The sequence below is a fragment of the Pinus tabuliformis genome, chromosome 7, assembly GCF_031772625.1.
Source record: "Pinus tabuliformis cultivar Carrire ecotype Pingquan chromosome 7, CPIR1, whole genome shotgun sequence".
Taxonomy (NCBI): domain Eukaryota; kingdom Viridiplantae; phylum Streptophyta; class Pinopsida; order Pinales; family Pinaceae; genus Pinus; species Pinus tabuliformis.
In genome coordinates this window covers 1684598665-1684625089 of record NC_142293.1, presented here as the reverse complement: position 1 = coordinate 1684625089, position 26425 = coordinate 1684598665, and the positions used below count along the sequence as shown (strand labels likewise).

The 26425-nt window shown below is 37.4% G+C and overlaps 1 pseudogene; it reads right to left on the bottom strand.

Moving 5' to 3' along the window:
- Nucleotides 1-3093: 3093 nt before the first annotated feature.
- LOC149254973 (endoglucanase 16-like) lies at nt 3094-25751 on the bottom strand (annotated as a pseudogene).
- Nucleotides 25752-26425: the final 674 nt, after the last annotated feature.

Below are 26425 nucleotides of genomic sequence, written 5' to 3'. Positions count from 1 at the left end.
CTCAACAAGAAACAAGAAGAAGACCAATCGCCATATCTTGATTACAAGGTTTCTGCAATAAGTGATAGTTTAGATAACTAAATCACTTATGCCAAAGTTTGCTCAAGTTATCACTATGAGAAATAAAAACTGAGGGAAAATCGGATGACCCAAAGTTGCCAAACTTGTACAACCTGGTAATATCAAACTATTCCAATGGAAAGAATGTGCTTAGGATCTTTTAAATCCTCAATTAAAAATTGGTGAGGTGAAAACTTTGTTTTTTCATCTTCACCTTAATGACTGATATGATATTAATATAAGTTTGCAAGAATGACTTGAAACACATAATAAATCATTCAAATGATAATTATCTACTTGAATTGTTCCTAATCCTATAAAATTAATAGGTCTATCATCACAAATAAGTATTTATTTTGTGTTTTAATCATTAAGAGTTGAAAAAAGGCTTTATTCTTAGCCATATGATAAGATGCTCTACAATCAATAAGCCACTCATCAGAAGAAGAATTATAGATTGCTTTAAGGAGAAACCAAAAGCATAAAGTGCATGTCCATGAGAGGAAGTGTTAGAAGAAGAATCGAGATGTAGGTTGTGCTTCTTTATTGCTTCCAAGGTCTCCATCACTTTAGAACATTTTAACTCCAAATTGACCATTTTTCCCACAATCATTGCAATGTCTATCAATCTCCTTACTCTTTTCATTTTGGTCCTTTGTGACCATTGGCAGTAGAAGATGTTTCAAAGGGTTTGGGGCCCTTGTTTTGCTTGTTTTCACAAGGATGTTGCTTCTTTGGATGCTTGGTTTTATATTTCTATTACGCTACCATGGCCTTGTTAGATGGACCTATAGTGCTAATCACTCCAATATGTAATAGCTTGTATTACTATCTAACCATATAATGACAAAAAGATTCAAGAGAATGTTTTTAATATGAAACCCTAGAGCTTCTTTAGTGGATAACATGTAGATAAAAAATATATGTAGAACCAAGCTTGGAAAGAATAATATATATGTAGTTCTCATCATATAGATCAATTTGATAGTCTTTATTTAAATTTCTAAAAGTTTTGAACTTATATATATATAATTTTCAATTCAAGGTAAATCATTAGGACTTAATGTCATGATTTTATTTTCAAGTTGATGAGATCTAACTTCACATTAGGTTCACAAAATATATTTTTCAACTTTTTTAATACTTCTTCAAATTCAACCCTGAAGGTTAGCTCAATTGATCAAGTCCCCGACGTTAAAGCACCTTTGCTATTGAGATGTCACGGGTTCAATTCTCTCAACACCCCTGAGGTCATGCTTTGTGGTTGAGCAAGTAGGAAGCAATGCCTAGTGAAAATATTGCATGGAAATAGGGGTCACTGATATCCAAAGTCCATGAACCACATTATAAAACAAACAAACAAAAACTTTCATCCGAGTAATCAGTTTCTTGAATATGAAACCACAAATCAGGATAAATGGACATTTTCATCAATCCACATGATTCATCGTTCCTCCCATTTGGCTCTCTTATCAATATTAGTGGGAAATTTTTCTTTTCCCAACGTAATTTGATATAATTCCTTACTTCTTAGTACAACCTCCATGTGAGATTTCCATAAATAGTTGAAATTGGTAAGGAAAAGTTGAGTTGGAGCAACTCTCTCTCTCTCTCTCTCTCTCTCTATATATATATATATATATATATCTATATATATATATATATATCTATATATATATATATATATATATATATATATATATATATATACATATACTCAAATGTTGAAACTGATTATCTAAATAGAAAGCTCTCTCAAAAAATAGTCTATTTAAAAAATAACAACATGAAAGATAGACTTCAAATCTGAAAGTTATGCCACTTTTTGAAAAAAGACATTAATTTGTAACAAAGAACCACATGGCACCTTAAATTTTATCCACATGATGATGGATATTGTAGAGAGAAAATTTTAAAGGCTGACGATGTTTTTTTTCCTAAAAAGAGATTCACCAATTTCTAATTTTTCTAAAAATGATTCATCCAAAATTTAAAGTATAAAATTATTTTACCTTAAAAATTACCAAAATTTTAAAGACTTTAATTCTTTTACAAACAAATTGCAAAATGTTTTACACTTTGCATATTATGAAATAGTAAGATTTGCCAAAATTTTTAAACTTTAAAATAAATTCTCATCCTTAAAATTTTCCTTAATGTTATGAAAAAATATATATATATTTCCTCATTTAACTTTGCATATAAGTTTAATTATACAAATAAAAAATCGCTCTTACAATAAAGTTGTTTTATAAATGAAAATTGTAAGTAAAAAAATAACTTAAAAACAATATTAAAAATATTGCATAGTGAATAAAATACACTTTATAATAAAATTATGAAATAACTTAATTTTATATTAACTTTTACAATACATAATTTAAATAAAACCCCTAAACAAGTATACTAGTGCAAAACACATACTAATAGTAAAAATAAGAGTGTTGGTGTAAGTATAAGAGTATTGGCGTTGTTATTGGAACTTTGTCTAAAAGTGCATGTTTCAAATTTTTTTATTCTTTTAACAAAAACTAATAATATTATATATATATATATATATATATATATATAATATTCAATAACAATAAGGTTAAATCTCGATTAACCAACGCAGAAAATGAATGTTTCATGTAATAGCTTCGAGAGCCCCATATACTCTTTTTTTTTTTTCAAGTAATACAAATTTATAATCAATAAAGCAAAGGAGGAGAGAATTGACCAGCCATATTAAACCCTATTCGTACAGGATCCAAGACGTAAAGTCTCTCTATTTACAAGTGATACAATTTTACTTTATTTAAAAGGAAAAAGCGATTTACAAAGCCTGCTCTGCATACAGGATCCAGGATGGAAGTAGCAGTGAAAAGCCTTCAATCTGGCCATGGAATCCAACAAGCTGAAATGACCCAAAAAATAATCCTAGAGCCCAGAATAAACAAAGTTCATATACTTTCTTCCATTGCCTAATTAACCTAGCCACAACGGAAAGCAAACTTAGAACAAAGAATGAATTAATAGCATAACCTTTCAAATTTAAATTGGTGATTTCATCCTGATACTGTCGAGCTTAGCCAGGACTCCCACGAGAGGGGCATTGATATACGTTGTGGGCTCAAGCTTGCTCGGATCGGCCCTGCAATCCTCAAACCTTTCATGGCGATCAGGCCCTCCTACAACTGCACCTGTTAATTCATTTGGGTTCGGTGCTGGTATGTGGAACCACACCATGAAACCTTCGGTACATGATATCGTTGTGGACTCCACGTATATTGAAACTATTGAAGACCCTCTGTGATGAGCTTGTTGTGGATATTTGTCACCAAAACCCACCATGAAAGACATGCCCACAGGATTTTTACCCAATATGTAATCAACCTGTAAATTTTACAATATTAAACGCAATGTAGTCCACAGCTAAATCATTATTGCATCCAGATAACCAAGGTGGTGTCAGCTCAGATGCAGATGCGTAAGAAAATACTTTGTTGGTTTCTTTAACCTATGTAGATATGAAAACTAATTAAATTATAATTTTGAATCTCTCAATGGAGATTTTAATTTTGAATTTCTTGAATAAAATTATTTAGATATTGTCTTCAAGATCCATCACAAATGTATATATGTAATGTGATGGATCCTTTTGAATTTCTCAATAGAGACTTTTGTGAATAAAATTATTTAGATATTAATAGAGACTTTTGTGAATAAAATTATTTAGATATTGTCTTCAATATCCATTACAAATGTAGATATGTAATGTGATGGATTCAGAAAACAAATATCTAACTAACTTTGAATTTCTTAAATTCTGAAAATGTGGAAATAGATACACTAGTATGATAAGTTGTTATGGTCTTTTATTAAATATTTTGCAAAAACGAAAAATCCAATATGTATATGTACTTGTTTTTTGTCAAATGCAATCAGGTTTCTTGGTTCATAGATTTGATCGCCACATTGTAGGGATTGCTTGTATCTTGATAACAAATCATTGTATACTGATACAAGGAATGATATGCTTGTAGCATATTGCGTATTTGCACCATCTCTAACATATAACAATCCTCCTGTCCAAATGCAACATATTAAACATTGTTAAGGAGCTTAACTTTGAAACCCATAGCATAAGGGGAAATTTTCAATTACCTGGTGTTGTGGAAAGTTTGAAATGAGGACTTTCTGGAAGAACTGAGCAGAGAAATGCTTCTGCTTTCTTTCTGTAAACTTCCAAGTTGGATTCTCCAGAGAAATATAGCTGCCATGTTTTATTATTAGTTTTATGATAGTGTGAGTAAGTTGAAGGTCAAGTGACAAGATTTCAAACTTTTATCTCAATTGACTAGCTTGAACATTTGGTAATTAATATGATTTATGTAGATATCAACTTACACGAGACATGAGGACTTGAACACCTGGAGATTTGAGATCCCAGCTGAAGTCAGATTCAGTGGAAGTAGAAAAATTCTGTTGAAGTATGTATTTGGTATATTTTGACAATCCAGTTGCCCTATACAGCCATGATGTTGCCCATGCAAGCTCGTCCTGCATATTGACCGAGGAAGAAGAATAAGGCATCATGAAGTTACTCATTATTTACTTTTAAATAATGGTGTGTTAGTAATTTGTGTTTAATTTGAAAATATGTGTCATTATGGGGAAAGTATACATCATGGCCTGAGACAGAGCAATAGAAAGGGCATTCTCCATCATATGTTCCACGGTACTGGTCAGCAAAACGAAAGATCTGCAATAATACATTACATATTCAATTATGTGAATGTTATAAAAAATTGAAGGGGATATTGCATTTTTAAATTAATTTAACTTTCAATTTGGAAGAGATTAATCTTATACCAATCTAGCTCTTTTGAGGAGGCGATGGGAATAAGGATTGTCAACGGTTAGAAAGACAATGGAGGAAGCAGCGAATGTTGCAGCAGTCTCTGCTGCAATTTCTGTCCCTGGAGTGGATTTATCTATTTTTTACAAAGTCCTTGGAGTGTCCATTCTCTCTGGGTTCTGCCAACATCTATGGTCTGCAATAGGATCTCCCACCTGAAAAAAAAAAAAAAAAAAAAAAAAAAAAAAAACAGTTAAACATATGTTCTATGTAAATCTAATTGTAGTATTTTCTATTCTCATTAGTTAAAGTTTGCCCCTAAAAATCAAAATCATAAAAAAAAAACTATAAATGCTAGTTAGTGTGAGCCTTAGTGTGATTTAAATGTTATAATAATTAGTTTACCTGAACCCATGGCTAGTTTTTAGTGGCACTTGCTTTGATGAAATAATCAGTACCCCACCTAATGGCATTCCTAACGTTCTCCAATTCTCTAGCTGTTGCAAGTTCAACTTCATAGTGAAGGGTTCCCCATGTCAACATGGTAACTGTGAATGCCATGGGAAGTCCATACTTCACATTATCCCCAACGTCGTAGTAACCTCCCACCAAATCCACCTGTTAGCCTCCTATTGCAATAGGTTTCATATTTCATGATTGACATTGGAAGTGCCAAATATGTTCATGTTTTCCATGCTGCAAAAGTTTCATCTTTGAAGAACTTCAAAATTGTAATTTTGTCATCGTTAAGGGAAGGCCAAACAACTTAATCTTGGCCTCCCTAGGTTTAAATTGCTTGTTTTAGAAGATAGAGAATAAAGATCTGACCAAACTGTTTAATCTTGGCAGATTGTTAGATAGGTAGAGAAGCTAGGGTAGTAAGCAGAGTGGGAGGAGACCTTGAGGTCACGGGTTCGAATGGAGCAGGGGTGGGTATTGTGTCTTGGTCAGAGAACTGAACCTCGATCTGGGTTTGGGTAGGTAGTCGAGACCTGACGCCCTGCACAGCTGCCGACGCGGGAGCTTACCTTTCAGCTTTGCAACTGGCAGATGGAGGTTAACCCGCATTTTGGCATTTTCTTTTGGTCGGTAATGTAAAACCTCATTATTGTCAACTGTCTGCTGTTTCCGTTCACATAGGTCTGTCGGTAGTCTTTTTACCTTTGTAAGTTTCAACCATGGTTAAACCCGACGAGTTTTTAGCACTGGACCCAGATGTTGAAGATATTCTATCCATGTGGGGGAAGGAAATCAATTCTCAGAATGTGGATTACTATTTCGGGTCTGTAGAATTTCCTAGACTGGAGACTGTATCTCAGGCGGGTTCCCCTCAGGTTTTATTCCAAGGCACGGGGCCGGACAGAGTGGTTCAGACTGATGGTTCAGAGGTCAGCCCTATACAACCAGAGAAAGGGTCTGATGCAAGAGGGGTGAATGCGACCTGTTCGCCCACGGACCCAAAGGGTAAATCAGTGAAAACTCGGTTCACAAACCCTAAGGGGCTCGAAGAAATAACCCATTTAGGGTTTTCAGCAGGCCTCGAGCAACCTAGACTTCCAGGAGTTTCAACCTCGATTACGAGGATTTCCCTTCCAAGAGATCCCCAAGGCCAACTTGAGACTCAAACAAGCGAGTTCAGTGCTTCTTTAGCAGGTGGGCAGGAAGGTAATGATGGCTTGGATGCGGATAACTTGGTCTCTGGGAATGACGATTTGGGTCTTCCAGGACAGATCCCACCTATGTGGGAACCAGAAACCCTATTGGGCTCAGCACAGATAACCCCAGATAATAACGAGGATCGTGAAGGAAGAAGACCGGCGGTGGAAAGCTCAAGGCAAAAAGGAACGACAAGGAAACAGAGAAGACACATTGGAATACAGGTGATAGCGGACAATCTGGTACTGGGGATGGAGGTGTCCATGATAGAAGCTCTAGCGGTTGCAGACTGCACGTTGGTAGGCAGAGTCAGAGGTAAGCTATATACATCTGATTTTCTTCAAGAATGGGGTGAAAGAAGTTTCACGTCAGAGAGACCTGTACATTTCGAAGCCCTAGTTTTAGCAAAAGGTTGGTTCAAGTTCAGATTTGATGACAGAGAAACGGCGGATTGGGTCCTGCAGCGTATATGGCATATTGAAAACATACATGTTCTGTTAAAAAAATGGACTCCTTTGTTTGATGCTATCAAGGAGCGCACGGATGTATTTCCTGTTTGGGTGCGTGCTCCGGGTTTACCCTCCTTACTATGGACTGAGGAAGTATTCAAAACCATCGGTAATAGGTTGGGGGCATACATGGATGCGGATATGTCTTTCCTGACAACGAAAAATAGGGCAATTGCATGCATTCTAGTCATGCTCAAGCCGAGCGGGGGTCTGGCACAATCGATTAATCTACAATCCCATGAATATGTATATGAGCAGATCTTAGACTACGAATACTTGCCTTTTAGATGCCATTGGTGCCACGAGTATGGGCATATGGCAAAAGATTGTCCACATAAGAGAAGAAGGAGACATTTTCGTCGGACAACTGCTCGCAGAGTAATTGTTCAAGACGATGTTCAGGTGGCGATGGAGCAGGACTTGCCAGAGCCGCAAGACCCAATGAATCTAGAGATAGAGGAGACAGAGAAAGGGCCAGCGGATGAATGCGAACAAGATAAGGAGATGGCGGTGGAAAATGACAAAGATCAGGAAGCTGTGGAAGGGGTCGTCGAGGAAATAGCTAAAGATCAAGAAGCTGTGAAAGGTTTCGTCGAGAAAACAAATCAAGACCAATCCGACGAAACGGAGAAGGGTAAGTGCTCAGGGACTCCTATCTCCTCTTTTATTTCCCATGAGCATCCTGATGTAAATCAAAATATTGCTTCTTCGTCATACAAAGAGCAAGAAAATTATAATGTTGATAATATGGATCATTTAATGTTAAATCCGGATGTGGAAACATTAACTGAAACCTTACCGCTTCTGGATATAAACTGTGAAGACAAATGGCCTCCTCTTTCTCTCCCTGTGAACCGAACTCCTTGCCCATACAATTTGAGATCTTTGGGTGGGAACCAAGTGACTCAGGGGTCTTTAGGTGGGCTGGGAATGATACATTCACAGAACAAATCCAAAAACAAACGTGGTCGGAAATCTGATCTGTCCAAGGCGAAACTTAAAGCAAAGATGGATGTTGCAGATGGTAAACAATATTCCATCCCGGGGGTTCTTAGAGCAGCACATCCCCCTGAGGGAGTAATCAAATGATCCTGACATCCTGGAATTGCAGAGGTTTGGCCAGCAAACCTAAAAAACTGGCCTTGAAAGAATGGATTTTCAACTCAAAAGCAGATGTTATTTTTCTGCAAGAAACCCTGGGGAAGGCTTTTGAGATTGAACCTATGCTTAATTCCCTTCTGCCTGGGTGGACTTTCAGTGCTATGGATGTCTTTGGGCATTCGGGGGGAATTGCAATAGGGTACAAAGAAGGGAGGGTAAAAGTTCTCAATAACTGGGGGATGAAGAATGTTATGGGAATGGAGATAATGTCCCCTGATTTCCTTTTCCCCATCACCATAGTAAATATCTATGGGCCATGTCAAGGCAGGGAATTCTTCTGGGATGAACTGATGACAAAATCTGTTTTGAAAGCACCTGTGATGATTATGGGAGGTGATTTAAATTTTACTTTGGGTAGGGCTGAAGCTTGGGGACCATCGGCGAGAGAAGATCCTCTTACAGATTTTTTCCATAACCTCATCACAGAGAATAACTTTATTGACCCTCTCCCGATCAAGTTAAAGCCTACTTGGAGGAATCGAAGGATAGGAGCAGACAGGATTGCCAAAATATTAGATCGATTCCTGCTGTCGGACTCTTTATCCTCCAAAGCTCCTTTGATCAGACAGTGGGTTGAGGAAATAGGGAATTCGGATCACTTCCCGATTTTCTTAGACATATCTACTCCTCCTCACAAACCCCCCGCCCCCTTCAAATTTAATCCTGCTTGGCTTCAAGATGCTACGTTCAGTAATCTGTTTAAAAAAACTTGGATTCACCCCGAACACAATGCAGGAGAGGAGAAAAGCTTTTTGTTCATGGAAAACTTAAAAAGATTGAAATCAGCAACAATTTCCTGGGCAAAGGATAGGAAATTGAAACAAAATGAGGAGCTGATCTGTATAAGGGAGGAACTGAAACAGATGGAGGGTTTGGATTCAGACGGATACTCATCTCAAGAATCTAAGGATAGAATCCTTCAATTGGAGAAGCAGCAAACCAAAATTCTTTTGGAAAGGGAAGAAGAATGGAGAATAAAGAGCAGGGCAATTTGGCTAAAGTCTATGGATGAAAACACTAAATTTTTTCATAATTTTGCAAAAGGAAGGAAATCAATAAACACTATATGGCTTCTTAAAGATGAAGAAGGAAGAGATGTCAGGTCCTTTCCAGAGCTTTCTGGTTTAGGGAAAAGACATTTTCAAAATATTTTTGCGGATCAGGGAGAGGCTACTATTGCAGAAGTCTTTAAAACTGTGCAATGTTTTCCCAGATTTATTGAGGAAGATGAATCTGAAGATCTTACATGTCCGGTCACTAAGGCGGAGATTGAAGCAGCAATGAAGCTTATGGGCAAAGACAAAAGCCCAGGCCCTGATGGCTGGACAATAGAATTGTTCCTCCATTTTTTTGATCAAATTGGAGACGAGATAACTGAAGTAGTTGAAGAGTCAAGATTGAAAGGAGAAATCTATAGACCATTTAATTCAACATTTATTGCTCTCATGCCAAAAAGGGATGAGCCGAACAGTTTTGAAGATTTCAGACCAATTTCATTGTGTAATTGCATTTACAAGATTATTTCAAAGGTTATAGCCCTCAGATTAGCCCCAATCTTGTCAAGGAACATATCTATGGAACAATTTGGGTTCCTGGATGGCAGACAAATCCATGAAGCAATAGGGGTCGCTCAGGAGGTAATCCATAGTGTCAAAATGAAGAAAAAGAGGGGTGTTGTTCTCAAAATTGATCTTTCAAAAGCATATGATAGGATAAGCTGTCTCTATCTACGAATGCTTCTAACTCATGTGGGATTCAGCTACCCATTTGTCAGTTGGATCATGGGGTGCATCACAAATGTCAGCTTTGCAGTTTTGGTCAATGGAGCTGCCTCTTCCTTTTTTACTAGCCAGAGAGGCCTCAGACAAGGGTGTCCTTTATCCCCTCTCCTATTTCTCCTTGTGGCTGAAGGGCTTAGTAGACTGATACATAAAGCCAGAAGAGAGGACAAGGTAAAAGGTATTGAGGTAGCAATAAATCTCTACATCACCCATCTTCTTTTCGTTGATGATATATTGATTTTTACTAATGGAAAATACAGCGAATTAAAGGAGATAAAGTGCATTTTTGATCTTTTTCTAAAAGCAACTGGAATGCAGATAAACTCGGTGAAATCACAAGTTTGTTTGGCAGATGTGGATAGAAGGGAAAGAAATCATTTGGCCGATCTTTTTCCTTTTCCTAGCCAATCTCTGGATGTTCCCTTTAAATATCTGGGTTTTTGGTTAAAACCAGATGCTTACAGAAAATAAGACTGGAACTGGATCATAGCAAAAATTGAAGCCAGAATTTCACATTGGAGTTACAGATGGTTGTCTAGAGCAGGTAGGTTGACTCTTATAAAATCAGTCTTATTAGCCATCCCAGTTTACTGGGCTGCCCTAACTTGGATTCCTAAAGGTGTAATGGAGAAAATCCGAAGAATTTGTTACAGATTTTTATGGGCCGGCTCTAAGGAATCCTCCGGTTTACCTTGGGTGGCATGGGACAAAGTGGCCAGACCAAAAGAGTGGGGAGGCTGGGGGATTAAAAGACTTCCTGAGTTCAGTACTTCGTTAGCTACAAAATCAGGTCGGAGGCTTATTACTATAGAAAACCTGTGGACAAGGGTGGTAAAAAGGAAGTATATAGATCCAATGCCTTTGGAAGATTGGATCCGGAGTCAGAACAAGAAGGCAAAAAACTCCTCTGTAATTTGGAAGGCCACGGTGGATGCTTTCTCAGTGATTGAGCAAGGGTTAGCATGGAAAGTGGGAGATGGCAGACAAATCAGGATAGGTAGAGACCCTTGGGTTGGGTGTAATGAAGCTTATGCTTTATCGCCAGGGCTTCTACGACATCTTGAATCCAAAGGTATCACCTCAATAAATCAGGTGGAAAGAGTTGGGCAGTCTACTATTTGGGGACAGGCTTGGAAGGACGATGAAGAGTTAGGGCTAAATGCTAGATGGAAGAATGAATGGACAGGCTTCATCAAAGAACTAAAACGATCCAATGTTCGGATAAGAGAGGAACCGGACAGGTTAATGTGGGCTCACAGCAAATCTGGGGGGTATTCACCAAAAGAGGGATACTCTTTTCTATTGGGAAAGAAAGGTTGGGGAGTTCCGGAATGGTGGTCCAAAGATATATGGAAACTCAAAAGCCCTGCCAAATCCAAGCTCTTTCTCTGGTGTATTTTAAAAAGGAAGGCTCCAACTTGGGAAATTCTACAATCTAGGTTTTTAGCTGGTCCAGGGCGATGTCCCTTGTGCAAATCTGATGAGGAAACTACAAATCATCTTTTCACCACCTGCTCTTTCTCGAGGAAGATTTGGGAGGAGGTCACAGGTTTTCTCAAGGTAAATGCATAGTGGGGAATTGATCAGCTGGGCAATACTTGGAGGAAATGGTGGCAAACTTATTCGGAAGGGAATATGAGGAACTTGCCTATTATCTTCTATTGGGGTGTGTGGATCGCGAGAAATAAGAGTTTGTTCCAAGATCAAAACACACCGACCTCTATTATTGCCTCTAATATCACTGTCATCTATTCTGCTCTGCCTCCTCCTGAGAAAAAAAAACCCAGAACAAACCAAAATAACATCATTATACAGGAGGATATCCCTTGTGGTTTCTTTGATGGAGCCTCACAAAACAATAGGGCTGGTGCAGGCATGTGCATACATATCAATTCAGAACATACTCTAAAAGCCTCGGTTGGGCTGGGTACAGGAACAAATAATTATGCAGAACTTTCTTCCCTTCGTCTCCTATTATGCTGGCTACAACACAAAAACATAAACTCTATTCAGATATTTGGGGATTCTCTTAATGTCATAAATTGGATCAATGGTTTAGCTACTTGTCAAAATCAAATTTTGATGACAATTGTTGAAGAGATTTTATATTTGAAGACCCTCTTTAACAGGTTCTCATTATGCCATATCTACAGGGAAAGGAACGAAGAAGCAGATCAGCTATCTAAGGCTGGTCTACAACAGGATCAGGGCAGCTGGGCGATAGAAGAGATACATCAGGGGCAGTCTTACAGAACAGACCAGCCTCCTTATGATCAACAACAGTAATCTCAGAATATGATCAGTTCCATTTTTTACGGCACTTTTTACAGTTCCTCTTTATACTGTTATATATTTTGTATATATTTTTCCTTAGCAGTTTTATCTTTCGGCAATAGCTCATAGTATACAGACCTCTTTTATATTATTTTTGGAACATTACGATTGCCGGCGGACATACTTTTTTGACTGTACGGGGTTTGTTTTTTCTTTCTTTGAAGGAGACTCCGGTTTGACACTTACTCTTTTTGTTTTTTGGTTTTTTTTTTTTTTTTCCTCCTCCCGGGAGGAAGAATACTACTGTTTACAATCAGCAGAAAAGCTCCCTGAGGGTTGAGCTGTGAATGTACTAATGAGCCCAGCTTGGCTTAAGAACATCTGTATGAAAACTTTTTATTATCATAATAAAAAGTTGTGCTTTTTTCCCCGGAAAAAAGGTAGAGAAGCTAGGGTGCTCAAAAGCTTAATCTGAGCCCCTGGAAGTAATAAGGGTAGATTTAGGTAGGAGGATAGCCAAAAGAAAAGATGAAAAGTTGGGTTTGCTAGTTCAGGTGCACCCAAACAAAAAGAAGAAAAAATGTTAGGTGAGTAGGCTGGTTAGGCAGTTTTGAGGTGGCAGAATGATGAATTGTAATCCAGTTTTGTGTTTCAAAGTGCTAATCTACTTCAGATCACAAGTGCAAGGCAACTTTCCCTTGGAGCAACTCAAGCGAGGCATGACTAACTTCCACTTCTTCCTTTTCCCCAAATCATTCACTAATTTCCCCTTAAAAATGTTAAGATCTGCTCGATATCTTTAAAATTCATCATATTCCATAACCTTTGCCTAAGCAAAGATTTGTTTTACTTAGGAGTGCTCATATTTCTTCTATAAAGTCCTAATTCCCCTTTGTAGCCTAAGATTTCTATACTCAGTGCTTTCTTCACAAACTCCATATTAATTCCTAACTCTATTATATAAATCCCTTCTTATTTCCCCTTCCCCTATTAAAAATATGTTATAAATACCCTTTATATACATATCCCCTCCCTCTGGTTGAAGTATAACTATAAATATGCCTTGGGAATTACTAAGTTTATTTGAAACTTAGTAAGAACCCTCATTCTCCTCTTTAAACCATCTTGCAATGCTTTGGACCCCTTCCAATGCATAAAACCCCTTTTACTTCATAAAAACCTCATTTTCATGCATTGGACTTCTTCCATTGCATTAAAAATCCCCCTTCCGATGCATTAAAAACCCTTCCGATGCTTTATAACCCTTTTATGGGCATAAAACCCTCCTCCAATTAGAAATCTCCCCCCTCCGACGTGATATCGTTGTCGGAGGTAGCAGCAATGTTGGCCCCATATATATATGCCCCCATTCCTCATGCTCTGATGCGATATCGCTATCGCATCCGAAGCGATATCACTATCGGGAGCCCTTACTATCTCATTTTCCCTTTATCCCTGATATATCTGCTTTTTTATCGTTTTACCGCATAAACCTATGTTTATCATTAAACATTGCATTTCCGCATATTTATCCTTTATCGCCCTATATCGCATATCGCATCGCAATTAAATATAAAGCCCGCCCCCTAGACCTCCGCCGACGCGATATTGCGATCGCGCGGCAGCCATCCGATCTGCCCTTAGATCAACGGTCCAGATCTTATCACATCGCTCCTATCGCTATCGCATATATAATATCCATCGCCCATTCCACCCCCGATAGCCGATCGCTGATAGCGATATCGACGATCGCTATATCTGAAGTCGCACATATATAAAAGCACCCGTCCCCCGATCCCCGCCGATAACGATATTGCAATTCAATCGCAACCGTTGGATCTACCATCACGTGATCCAACGGCCAAGATTAATTTTCCGCTACAGTGTTGCTCCCACCTCTGTTTTTCATGAATTTTACGTGTAAAATGGTCTTTTTCCTTACAGAGGAAACAAGGCTATTTTTTATATTATTCATATATATGCCTGTGCACGCTCCAGTTCAAAGGAAGCATGCATTCTTCAGCCATTTTTTATCACTCCAAAGCCCAAATTTGCTTAGGACAACGAGCATGGCCCAGCACAAGCCATCAGTGAGCATTCCTCCACCATTTTTGCAAGATTTCTTCAGTCTTGATAATATTTTGATCGGCCAAGCACCGAAACAGCTCTAAAGGCCACGGAAAACACAGCAGCAGCCAAATCTCACCATAAAGTGGCAGGCAAGGGCGATTTTGACAGTTAAAGAGTATCAGTGGAGAGAAAAGGTCCCGATTCAAGTATTAAAGTGTATCAGAGTTGTGGCAAAATGTATCAGTTAGAGATTTTCAGTGAGAGACTTCAAGCCAAGGCAAATAAACATTAAAGGGCCTCCATCCAAGTCAAAGAAGCAGTAAAACACCATTAAAGTCTCATAAGATCAGAGTTAATGCGCATCAAAGCCACCTAAGGGCAGCGCTGCAGAAACCAAAGCACAGTTATGGCCAAATGAACAACACAGAGCCAAAATGACACCTCAAAGCCCCATTTTGAATGTTGTTGCCTCCAACGCAGTTTAAGTAGATATTTGTTACATTTATTTCAGGATAAGTTAGGTTAATCAGAGTTATTTCCCCAGATCTTCCCTCATATCTGTTTTGTAGATATTTTTCCTATAAATACCACCCTGAGCTATGTATTAAGGGTTGGTTGGTTCGTTGTTTTTCTCATTCTAGACTTGCGTTGTAAGCCTGAAAGTTTTTATAATCAAAGATTGTTGGAATATTTGCTTATGAACTGGTTGGTTGTGGTTTTAATGGCTGAAGAGCTTAATATGGAATTATCGTGCTTCCTCATGGTTCAATAAGTCTTTCCTACCTCTGTTTTTCAGTTTATATGTGTATGTATCATCTATATATCACAATCTAAGCTGCAGAAAGAAAGAATAGCTCAGAACTCTTTCTATATGCTCTGTGCTCAATTTTTGTGGTTTTATATGTTTTCCTCTGAATTAGTGATGAATATGCATACCTAATTGATCATGTTTAAGCTATTTCTCTCATTTCTGAATGCTGTCTAGGAATCCTTCATTGCTCCTATTTAGCCTTCATCCACTTTCCTTCTTTGGCTGGATGAGAGATCCTTAATTGCCTCTCATCCCCTGACCTCCATTTCATCTTAATTCTGGCATTTAACATTGTGTCATGTGTAGCTATCCTGCTCTGTATTCCTCTCTTCTACCAAAGAAACACACCCATCAGTTCACATTCATTGACTCCATGCCCAATGGTCTGAACTTCTTACACTTTACATGCCAATTCTGTCTGAAAACACCAACCAATCCACCAAACATAAATCAAACCCATGCACATCATATCTAGCCTAAAATCACCCCTAAAACAAAGCTAAATCATAAATAGAGAACCCTCTCTAATTGCAGGTAGGCTAGGACCTGCAATCTAAAGATTGGTCTATGGTTACCTCGGTCATATTCCCTTAGGAGTCAAAGAGAACAACCTGAGTGATAACATCATTGGCGACTCAACTGGGGACTGAATCATTTTGTTTATCATTGCACATCTAAGTATTTGATCAGTTTGCCTCTTGAGTAAGATCCTTGATCTGTTTTGAAAAAAAATCCCAAAAAAAATCAAAATAATCTCAAAAATATCAGAAAATCTCATTCCCTGGAGAAGATCCCCCCTTTCTTCAGAATTATTTCATGTTTAGCTTTGATTTGTGACGATGGAAAGAGATCAAGCACTTCAAAGTTAATTCATCCACCTGGTGACTCCACATCATGCTCATAATAAAGACTCCGCTGGAGAAATGAACCCGAAAGAACTATATGAGCAGATCATGCTTTTGCAATGTATATTGTACTTTAAAGACGATTTTAGATTAGATTCTTATAATTTTCCTTTGGAAAACGTTGTTGAAAAGCCTCCTTGCGCATTAGAGCAGCAATCTTCTAATGTTGTTAAAGATCATCATACATTCAAGGAGGAACCAAAAATCGAGCCCAGTCTTCCAATCCCTGTACATATTCCCGTGCCTCGTAAGGTTCCCGATAGATATAAGCCTCTCGTTTTGCCTCCCACGCTCAATCCTTTGCCTAAAGATCATCCTAAGTATCTCTCGAGATTTTATGGAGAGAATGGAGTTACTGCTCAAAAGCATATCCAAGCTTTTGAAGACTATCTTAACATATTTGAAGTAGAAGATGAGGATGTTAGTATTAGGCTTTTCGGCCTCTCTTTGCAAAGCGAAGTTAGGACTTGGTTCAAGACCTTGCCTGAGGCTAGCATCTCTAATCTTGAGTAGTTTCTCAAACTCTTCCTTGATAGATGGATGATCAAAGTCAATTTCCTCATGCTCATAGAAGAATATAATCAGTTAAGAACGCTTCCAGATGAAACGGTTCAGTAGTTTTCCGACCGATTCAATCAAATTTATCATTCTATGCTTTTGAATATAAGACCTCCCACTGATTTAGCTCTATTGCATTATCCAAGAGCTTTTGATGCAGAAATTGAATATCGTTTGAGAGAAAGAAGCCCGTACACTATCAAATAGATGCAAGACATGGCTGTGGACGTGGAGGCAAATCTGAATATTAGAGAGGAACAGCGCAAGGCAGAGCAAGAAGAAAAACTTCTTTATTTGTTAAAAGAAATAGAGGAAATGATGCAACAGATCGCAATGAAAGTTGAATGTTTAGAGCACCAGAACACATCTATTTTGTAGAAGGAAAGTAGTGATATTTGTTTGGTCAATTTAGTGATGTCTAAATTGCAACTTTTAAATGTCAACCCGGGGCTCGTAAGCTGATGAAGTGAGGTGTACTATATGTACTTAGATAGCCTTTTCTTAATCTTTTGTCGTTTTTATCTTTTTAGTTTGTTTTTTATTTATCTTTCCTAATGTGATGTGATGGAGATGTAATCAAGCGAGTGAATGTGTGTGTTTGTGGCGACTTCTAAATGATTTCTTGGAATTTAAAGAGTATTCTAAAGAAAGCTTGAACAATAACTGAAATGAAATCAAAGCTTTAAAGGAAAGTAAAGGCATCAAATAAAAGACCAATGGCATCGGCCCAGTACCTCTACTGCTGATGAAAATGAAAATGAAAATGACATCTACATTAACTCAATTAAAACAAGAACAACTACTTTAACTCTTCAATTAAATCTTAAGCAATGTAAAATCTAGGTGACAAATCACACCACTTGATTTTCCCTTAAACTTTTTGCCTTCAGCTGGATTGATCATGTAAGAAAGAGTTATGAGCAAGTTAGCAATGTGAGTCTTAAAACAAAATAAACCAAGCTGCACTAAGTGATATTTTGTCTCTACTAAAGTTAGTTGATTATGATAAAAAGAGCCATCAAAAGATGAACAACTTGATAAGCTATGAGCAGAAAGTAAAGTGCAAACTAAAGCAATGATACTAATGAAAATAAAAAATAAAGATCAGCAGTATAGATAAGACGATCACAAATGCCACTAGTTGTAAAAAGAGAAGAAAGAAAACTGTCCCGGGCTCCTAAGAAATCTGCAAAAACACACTGATTAGTCATGAACAAAAGTGCAGAAATGTAAATCAGCATAATTCAAAGTTTATGTACAATAATATACATGTTAAAGGAAAATAAAATGCAGCAATTCAAACTGTACATTAATATACATGAAAATCAGAAAAAAGAAATCCAAGAAAATAAAGTAAAGACTACTGTACAGTGGCTGTAGCAGACAGGGGCCCTCCGCCTACTTCAACCAATCCAAAAGATCAGTTACACGCTTAGAAACAGAATGGTCTTCTCATGTATTAACAGCACATATGAAAAATACAGTGGGGAGCTTACAAAATGCTTATAACAATATGTCTCAACAGAGTTTACAACTGATTACAAAGACTAAAAGACTAACTATTCAACGTTTAGAGACGCTTTATTTATAGCAGAGAAAGAAAACTAACTTAACGCAAACTGGGCTATTCTATCAGCTGTGTAAAAACACATAATCTGGCACTGTCCTCGGATTTAGGCAACGGTCGTTATGGGCTATCAATCTTCTGTTGGATTCTTGTTTCCCACGGTCCTCGTGGGTGAGGAAGAGGCCAGCTGTTCTTTACGTGCTCCAAACCGAACACGCAGAGCCGTGCCACCGCCAATGACCTCCGTTTGACCGTTTTTTCTTCCGCGTTGACCACGGGTTTATATGACCAGTTTGGGTGGGCTGGAAGGACACACACCATGTCCTTGGTTCCACGAACTTTCCCATGTGGCTCTTCTACCCGGAGGACACCTGGAACATAGCATTTAAGAAAACAGCTTCGGAATCCGGGGTTGGCTGCGGAAACCGGGATCAGCTGCGGAAACCCTATGTGAGCTGCGGAAACGCAGCACTTTGTACCAAAATTCTAAACCAACAACAGTCGTTAGCATAATTAGAAAATCATGTAAAAAGTCCTATAATACAATGATTTGAGCAATTTGATGAAGGAAATGAGTGGCAAAAGAAGGATATGAGTAGGAAAAGGAGGCTGAGAGGATGTGTAAAGAAGTGCAAGTTTGAGGCTCAACAATATTCACGAACAAACCTACCACAAATTAGATAACATATTCATAGATCCATATGTGAAGGAGCAGTGTCCTGATATTCTGTGTGAATATGATAGCTTTTCTCCTTTCAGTTTTTTGCCCAAATATGATCTGTATGATGATGATTATGCACCTCAAATCCAAATCAGCCTTGCAGAGGAATCACGTGCTATTTTGGCAGAAAGCAGTGTTCAGGTTCAGTGGCCTGAAATCAGTGATCGGCTTGCTCATTTCAACTATGAAGAAAAGGAGGAAAATGCAGAGAATTTTGATTTCAGCGAAGGAACTTTGCCTTTTTGTTTTGAATATTTTCAGTTCATTAAGGATAATTATCATGCAACTCGTAGTCAAGTGTCATCAAATTTTGATATTGGCCATTTAGAGGAGAGTCAAATCCTTGCTCCTAATGCATTACCTCTAGATTTGCAGCCCCAAAGTGTCACTGAATGCCAATTCGAAGAAGACTTGGAAGCAGCAGTATGTAATCAAGTGATCCAAGTTCTTTCCCCGCCGCTTTGTTTTCAATCATCTGAATTTTTTAAAGAGAGGAAGGAGCAGCAAGTGCAAATCAGTCAAGTTCCTTATGAGCCTGAATGTAACAAATTACAAATATCCTTCCATGTTCCGTGTAATCAATCAGCAGACATACTGAGTGATGAAATAAATCAGTGCTCTTCTCCATTAGCAGGTTGTAAGGCTCAATATCAAGATGCTGGTGATTTCCCAATTCAAAGGCATGATAGTCATCCTAAACCTTTGTACAGCTCTTTAATTCAGCTCAGCAATTCTGTATATATGTTGCAGGACCCTTTTGTACAGTGTTTAGATTCAGCAAAGGAGATCAGGACTTTTCTGATCTTCTTAATGGTTAACAAAGCTACATCAGATTGCAAGATCTCCATTTCAAGCACCAACAAACACAAGCAGCAAAGGTCATTGATGTTTATAATGCTTAAGTGGCTGCATTGGCTGTTTCATTTCACCTAACCAGCAAAGTAAGTGTTGATTAGGGTGAGTATGAGTTTTTTTTGTTTTGGACAGTAGCTTGCTGCAGTTGAAGCCTGAAGTGAAGGCCCTAAGCTCCTCAAGTGTGCTATCATATATACAATAAAGCAACCAACAAAGGGAAGTTTTTAGAGTACATCAAGAATTGAATAATAAGGCCATCTGACCTGCTGTTCTTGACTTTTCACAAGGAAAAGCCATCCCCAAGTGGAGCCACTGTTAGCCTCCTATTGCAATAGGTTTCATATTTCATGATTGGCAGTGGAAGTGCCAAATATGTTCATCTTCTCCATGCTACAAAAGTTCCATCTTTGAAGAACTTCAAAATTGTAATTTTTTCACGGTTAAGGGAAGGCCAAACAGCTTAATCTTGGCCTCCCTAGGTTTAAATTGCTTGTTTTAGAAGATAGAGAATAAAGATCTGACCAAACTATTTAATCTTGGCAGATTGTTAGATAGGTAGAGAAGCTAGGGTGCTCAAAAGCTTAATGTAATCCCCTGGAAGTAATAAGGGTAGATTTAGGTAGGAGGATAGCCAAAAGAAAAGATGAAAAGCTGGGTTTTCTAGTTCAAGTGCACCCAAACAAAAAGAAGAAAAAATGTTAGGTGAGTAGGTTGGGTAGGCAGTTTTAAGGTGGCAGAATGATGAATTGTGATCCAGTTTTGTGTTTCAAAGTGCTAATCTACTTCAGATCACAAGTGCAAGGCAACTTTCCCTTGGAGCAACTCAAGTGAGGCATGACTAACTTCCCCTTTTTCCTTTTCCCCAAATCATTCACTAATTTCCCCTTAAAGATGTGATCTGCTTGATATCTTTAAAATTCATCATATTCCATAACATTTGCCTAAATAAAGATCTGCTTTACTTAGGAGTGCTCATATTTCTTCTATAAAGTCCTAATTCCCCTTTGTAGCCTAAGATTTCTATACTCAGCACTTTCTTCACAAACTCCATATTAATTACTAACTCTATTATATAAATCCCTTCTTATTTCCCCTTCCTCTATTAAAAATATGTTATAAATCCCCTTTATATACATATCCCCTCCCTCTGGTTGAAATATAACCATAAATATGCCTTGGGAATTACTAAGTTTATTTGAAACTTAGTAAGAACCCTCATTTTCCTCTTTAAACCATCTTCCAATGCTTTGGACCCCTTCCAATGCATAAAACCCCTTTTACTTCATAAAACCCTATTTTTCATGCATTCGACTTCTTCCATTGCATTAAAAATCCCCCTTCCGATGCATTAAAAACCCTTCCGATGCTTTATAACCCTTTTAAAGGCATAAATCCCTCCTCCGATTAGAAATCTCCCCCCTCCGACGCGATATCGTTGTCGAAGATAGAAGTAGTGTTGGCCCCATATATATATGCCCCCATTCCTCATGCTCCAATGCGATATCGTTATCGCATCTGAGGCGATATCGCTATCGGGAGCCCTTCCTATCGCATTTTCCCTTTATCCCTCATATATCCGCTTTTTATCGTTTTACCGCATAAACCTATGTTTTAAATAAAACATATGTTTATCGTTAAACATTGCATTTCCTCATATTTCCCCTTTATCGCCATATATCGCATATCGCATCGCAATTAAATATAAAGCCCGCCCCTTAGACCTCCGTCGACGCGATATTGCGATCGCGCGGCAGTCGCCCGATCTACCCTCAGATCAACGGTCCAGATCTTATCGCATCGCTCCCATCGCTATCGCATATATAATAGCCATCGCCCATTCCACCCCCGATAGTCGATCGCCGATAGCGATATCGACGATCGCTATATCGGAAGTCGCACATATATAAAAGCCCCCGTCCCTCGATCCCCGCCGATAGCGATATTGCGATTCAATCGCAACCGTTGGATCTGCCATCGCGCGATCCAACAGCTAGGATTAATTTTCTGCTACAATGTCGCTCCCGCCTCTGTTTTTCATGAATTTAACGTGTAAAATGGTCTTTTTCCTTACAAAGGAAAAAAGGCTATTTTTTATATTCTTCATATCTATGCCTGTGTGCGCTCCAGTTCAAAGGAAGCATGCATTCTTCAGCCATTTTTTATCGCTCCAAAGCCCAAATTTGCTCCGGACAATGAGCACGGCCTAGCACAAGCCATCAGTGAGCATTCCTCCTCCATTTTTGCAGGATTTCTTCAGTCTTGATAATATTTTGATCGGCCAAGTGCCGAAACAGCGCTAAAGGCCACGGAAAGCACAGAAGTAGTCAAATCTCACCATAAAGTGGCAGGCAAGGGCGATTTTGACAGTTAAAAAGTATCAGTGGAGAGAAAAGGCCCCGATTCAAGTATTAAAGTGTATCAGAGTTGCAGCAAAGTGTATCAGTTAGAGATTTTCAATGAAAGACTTTAAGCCAAGGAAAATAAACATTAAAGGGCCTCCATCCAAGTCAAATAAGCAGTAAAATCCCATTAAAGGCTTATCAGATCAGAGTTAATGCGCATCAAAGCCACCTAAGGGCAGCGCTGCAGAAACCAAAACACAGTTATGGCCAAATGAACAGCACAGAGCCAAAAGGACACCTCAAAGCCCCATTTTGAATGCTGCTGCCTCCAACGCAGCTTAAGTAGATATTTGTTACATTTATTTCAGGATAAGTTAGGTTAATCAGAGTTATTTCCCTAGATCTTCCCTCAAATCTGTTTTGTAGATATTTTTCCTATAAATACCACCATGAGCTATGTATTAAGGGTTGGTTGGTTCATTGTTTTTCAGACTTGCACTGTAAGCCTGAGAGTTTTTATAATCAAAGATTGCTGGAATATTTGCTTCTGAACTGGCTGGTTGTGGTTTTAATGGTTGAAGAGCTTAATATGGAATTCTCGTGCTTCCTCATGGTTCAATAAGTCTTTCCTGCCTCTATTTTTTCAGTTTATATGTGTCTGTATCATCTATATATCACAATCTAAGCTGCAGAAAGAAAGAATAGCTCAGAACTCTTTCTATATGCTCTGTGCTCAATTTATGTGGTTTTATATGTTTTCCTCTAAATTAGTGATGAATATGCATATTTAATTGATCATGTTTAAGCTATTTCTCTCTGAATGTTGTCTAGGAATCCTTCATTCCTCCTATTTAGCCTTCATCCACTTTCCCTCTTTGGCTGGATGAGAGATCCTTAATTGCCTCTCATCCCCTACCTCCATTTCATCTTAATTCCAGCATTTAACATTGTGTCATGTGTAGCTATCCTACTCTGTATTCCTCTCTTCTACCAAAGAAACACACCCATCAGTTCACATTCATTGACTCCATGCCCAATGGTCTGAACTTCTTACACTTTACATGCCAACTCTGTTTGAAAACACCAACCAATCCACCAAACAAAAATCAAACCCATGCACATCATATCTAGCTTAAAATCACCCCTAAAACAAAGCTAAATCATAAAGAGAGAGCCCTCTTTGATTGCAGTTAGGCTAGGACCTGCAATCCAAAGATTGGTTTGTGGTTACCTCGGTCGTATTCCCTTAGGAGTCAAAGGGAACAACCTGAGTGATAACACCATCTACACAAAAACACAGTAAAAACAATACGAAACATCATTGTATCTTTTCAGACTTGTTGAGGATCTCGACTACATATTGAATGCACAAATTATTTGGATGGAGAATGTTGATGGTACCCTAGCAAGCCTGTCACTTTCAAGGAAGAGCCCTTAATTCAAAATTAAGTTGTGGTGAGTTTTCTAATGTACCAAAGTTATCACGAATTGGTAGGATATGGACTAAATATTATATTCACAAAATTATTTGGACAGAGAGTGTTAATGGGATCCTTTAAAGCGTAGCAAACTTTAGAATTCATTGATGGGTCGGTATTTAATTTACCATTGCATCAATAATCGAGAGGACTTGCCAACCAAGGCATGGATTTGACCGTTCAAATTTTTATGAAGAATATCACCACCTTACTTTAAAAACTTAACAAACTTGGTAAAAAATATCATTATTACGTTTTATCATTCCATCAAAATTCATTAGCCAGTTTTCTTTTTAACTTACAAAGCTATAGCTCTCTTTTAGATTTTTGCCTGGCTCGGGACAATAGTTTGTAATCATGGAAAAATGAAAATTGCTGACTAGCCATAGAATCTAAAACACGTATTGATCTGAAAGTACGTATTGATCTGAAAGTAGAGCAATTGAAAGTAGAGCGATTGGAATTAATAAGGATACAAAAATATCTTTAATACACAATGTTGAAATACCTGCACAGACAATAAGCTCAATTGAAATTGTAAATGAGCGTGGGATACATTGTACATTCAAAGAACAGAAATAATGAAATATTTTCACAGACAATATCTATTTCAAATGTGTTGCCAATGCCCAGATCTCAATGATAATACACAATGTTGAAATACCTGCACAGACAATAAGCTCAATTGAAATTGTAATTGAGAGTGGCATACATGGTACATTCAAAGAACAGAAATAATGAAATATTTTCACAGACAATATCTATTTCAATTGTGCTGGCAATGCCCAGATCTCAGTGATAATGTAAAACTCATCACTCAGATCGAGAAGTTCAAATAATAAAAAGGGTGAAATTTGGTGGGCAAAGTGCTCATCATGGGAAAGGAAAAAAATATAGTTATTAGTTTGTAATGATAATCTAAACCCCCACTAGTAAATCTAGACAATAAGTTTAAAGAAAGTGATGGAATTTAATGGGATAACAAAAAAACTAATTACTGTTTTGAAATGATAATCTAAATCCTTATAAGTAAATCTCTAAATTTAGACAATAGGTTTAAATAACGGCATGGAATAGGAATTTGGTTACCAAATTAACTGCATCTTAATATATATATATATATGAAAGGTGGTTTTTTAGTAGAGTCATTTAGAGATTTGTTTTCGGAATTTATCACATAAATTATTTAAATGGTTAATATTTAGAACTATTTTAAAACTTACTAATATAGTTTTTCAAGACAATTAAATGAGCCGCATTAATTGATTAGAAATAAATTTAAATTTAAATGATTTATATAATAGATCCATAAACAAATCTTTGAGTTTTTTTAATTTCTTTGAACACACAAACAATTTCATTTTTTTAATTTCATTTTGAAATTTTTATTTTTAAATATAATTATAAATAAACACAGAATGCATTTCATTTTGAAATTCCTACCTTTTAATCATAATTATAATTGCAACACAAGATACATTTTACACGGCACAAGTAATGACAGAACAGAAATAATGAAATATTTGTACAGACAATACCTATTTTTATCAGTTTGCAATCATAGTCAAAATACACTAAACGTAAAACAAATAAACTAGAAATGGCTTTAGCCATTACGGTAGAGCAGACCATAATGATAATGAAACCAGTTTACCAGCAACACTCCACTAACTTCACCAGTGAAACAAATCTGATTTAGCTTGACCATGGCCAGCTCAAAATATAAAAATCTAAGGCAGGCAACCCGTGTTTTTTAATTGAAAAGGCTGCAAATTTTCATGGGAGTAGTCTCTAGACAAGTTTATATGAACTATAGCATCCATTAATATTATTTTCTCATTGTGCAAAGCATTCAGACTTAGATGGCAATACCAAAAGGAGTAATTATATTACTACATTTTGCATGTGTCCATCTATGACAGCAGAATCTCCTCTCCAACTGATCCTGTTCCTACTAGACAGTTTTCCTGAACGTTGAGCTTCCAGAAACAGAATAGATTTATGCAGAGAATCTTTGTAATCAAACTCACCCAACACAAATTGATGATCAGCTGACAGCACTGTAGCAAGAATTATGCAGACAAACCTTCCAACAGTGAGCCTGTAACCCATTGCTGCTGCAACTGATTGCTAAACCCCAACAAACATAAAGGACAACGTGCAGACAAAGCTACCAAAATTGGTGGGTATATATATTTACTTCTCCACGTTGGTGTAATGATGCATAGAACTGATTTGGACTCAAAGAATAAAGTGAAAAAGCAGTGGAATGTTTTACGTGGGGTATCTGCAATTTGGAAGGACAAGATATTGGCTCATTTCAAGGACTAAAGGAAGTTTGTGAGTGTCGGTTGCCTGAGATGGGCCTGAGATGGGTAGCACGTAGAGGAAGAAAATCCTCTCAAAAACATAAACCAAATGCCAAATAGTGACACTGTCGGCTGCCTCCAAGGACATCATAATCACAATTTCTTTCAAACCTTACAAGAAGCACAAGGTAGGGTCATTAACACTTAATTTTAAAAATACAAAATGTTACTACAAAGTTTGTGCACTAATGAAAATGTAGTCAAATTTTTACAACATTAATAATAAGAAACTTTGATTTCCCTTTATATAATAATAAAGAATCTATTCATAAAAGCATTATTTATTTCGAAATTTACTAACTTCACTTATAATTATTATTATTATTATAAAGTATATTAATTTTTCATTATCTTACTTATATAATTAATTACAATTATAATTATTTAAATATTCTAGTGTAATTATCACTTCTTCTTCTTTTTTCCCTTCATTCCATATGAGAGTGTCTAGAATTAAAATGGTTATCA